Source organism: Primulina huaijiensis, unplaced genomic scaffold (genome assembly GCF_012295235.1).
Source record: "Primulina huaijiensis isolate GDHJ02 unplaced genomic scaffold, ASM1229523v2 scaffold206940, whole genome shotgun sequence".
In the NCBI taxonomy this organism is placed as follows: Eukaryota; Viridiplantae; Streptophyta; class Magnoliopsida; order Lamiales; family Gesneriaceae; genus Primulina; species Primulina huaijiensis.
The window spans coordinates 1-2156 of NW_027354665.1; the positions used below are offsets into that span (position 1 = coordinate 1).

The following is a 2156-nucleotide window of genomic DNA, read 5'->3' on the forward strand; positions in this document are numbered from 1 at the left end:
CTTCCGCTGCGTTTGGGCACGTAGAAAACCGAGATCCAACATTTTTACCTCCACCATAACGATGCAGTTCTGTTTCAGGATGGTTCAAATGTAATGTATAAACTCAGACTCGTTCAACAAATTGACCACTACGAAAAGAAAAGAGGAGATTTTTAAACTGGAAGTGGGTTACGTTGCCATGGTTTAAGATGAAGTACTGAGGATGGATTAACTTGGTTTGATTGATCATTCACCAACTGACAAAACCGGAAGAGCTTGGGTTCAAAATAATTCGCTAGCAAACAGCCTATGAAATAGCTCCAGGCTCAATACCATGATATTTGTAAAACCTGGAGACAATATTTAGATCGTAAATGTTTAAGCAATAAGTTCAGGTAGACATATCAATCGCTTGGCCAAAAGCCGATTCTTACTACCACTTGAATGGTTTCATGTGGGTGTCACTTCAATAAGTTCAGTAAATTTATACCTGCAGCTCCATGAGCAAAATCATGACACTTGCTGCCAAAGGGAAAATACCCTGTTAGTTCCCACTTGTTACAAATCCTCGTTTTCCAGGTGCAATATAATAATTCGATAATTCCATGAGTGCGTGCATGGCTATATGTGAATCAGAAAAAACAAGAACACGGTGGATTCCTTTCTCACAACAAAGAGGAAACTGAAACCGTGCATTTACGTTAGAGTACAAGTCAAGCCACTTCTTACTAGTATAATTAATGATTATTTAGTAAATTATAAATAATAATATATGATTTTAAGATTATTAAAATATTTATAAAATAAAATATTTCTGTGGTTCAACTATATTTAGAAAATACAAATTTAAGATTCACTACAAAAAACCCTGAGTTCTGTTAAGTTTTATATCTGTGGTAGACGGTAGTCGTAAATCAATGATGGATATTTGAAAAATTAATTAGCCACGGAATATAAATTCATGTTGTAAATACGTAAATTTACGATTGACGTATTAAGACATGTTTTTAATATTGTATTTGACTCTTCGTGTACTCCTGAAATCAATTCATTCCAAGACCATTTTCCGTCTGATATATCTCGATTCTTCCTAGGTTTTACCAATAAAATTTACTAATAATTATGAAAAGTTAAAAGAAGTTATAACTTACTAATTAAGAATGTTTGATACATGCAAGATATATCAATTAAGTTCCTTCCTCAGTTAAACTATAAATTGAAAGTTCACGTATTAAATGACGCTTGTACAAATCTATGCATGAATGTGATTTGAATCTAAGCTTAGAATATCAGGAAAAATAGTAAAATATAGTAAAAAACACAGAACATATACGTAGAAGTGAGATTTAGTCGTTTGCTTTCGCAATTTGGTTGCAAAAATGTGATAATATTATTGATATATTTGATTTTACACAGGGAAGGTCGCATGCATGCAAGTCTTCCAATTTATATAGTATGACATTTGAGTAGAACCCAAAAATAAACAAGAAAACAATCCCAAGATTAACAAAAACATATATATATGCCCTTTTCAGATTCCATTACGTGTCTTTTTCCGAGTATGAAATTGTCAAAATCACCAGCTGAAGCTGATGGATTCAAAGTGCAGATTCGCTACCAAACCAGATGAACATATTTTCGCTACTTCGTGTCGGAGCTTCTTCGGCCCGCTAACAAGAACCCCAACGCTTGACTCTTTGCGTTCGAGTAAAAATCCTACAGAAAAAACCACAAGATTATGAGAATTCTGTTCAAGGATAAAAGAAAGAAAATTAAATGATCATAGTATATTTCTGCAACGTACTTTTGAGATCAGGCCTTTCGCCATAATGCACGTTGATAGATTGCGAAAGTGATTGCTGAGGCAAGCTTTCAAGTTCCCTATCTGCATTATAGAAGAGTGAGTTTGGTGAAGCCATGGGAGTTGCCACTTCCATGTTCTGAATCTGTGTCGTTTCCTTGGAGTTCCTAGTCTTATTCCACAGGAAAGCGGCAGTTGACGCCGTGATAATGCCGATACATATGAAAAATATGTGTAGCACAGTTCTTGAGGACGATGAGAAGATCTTATTCGAGTTATGATCGATAGGGTATATGTAGAATCGGGTCAAAATGCCAATGAGAATAAGGTATATTATGAAGGAAGAAGCGATTATGGCACCAAGACAAAGCCAGTT

General features: G+C 34.8%; 1 long non-coding RNA gene across 1 annotated transcript; it reads right to left on the minus strand.

The window, feature by feature from the left end:
* Window positions 1-1244: 1244 nt before the first annotated feature.
* LOC140966522 (uncharacterized) lies at window positions 1245-2150 on the minus strand. The gene is made up of 2 exons (XR_012173386.1): window positions 1784-2150; window positions 1245-1695 (listed from the first exon to the last, which is right to left on the minus strand). It is a non-coding gene; the product is annotated as an uncharacterized lncRNA (long non-coding RNA).
* Window positions 2151-2156: the final 6 nt, after the last annotated feature.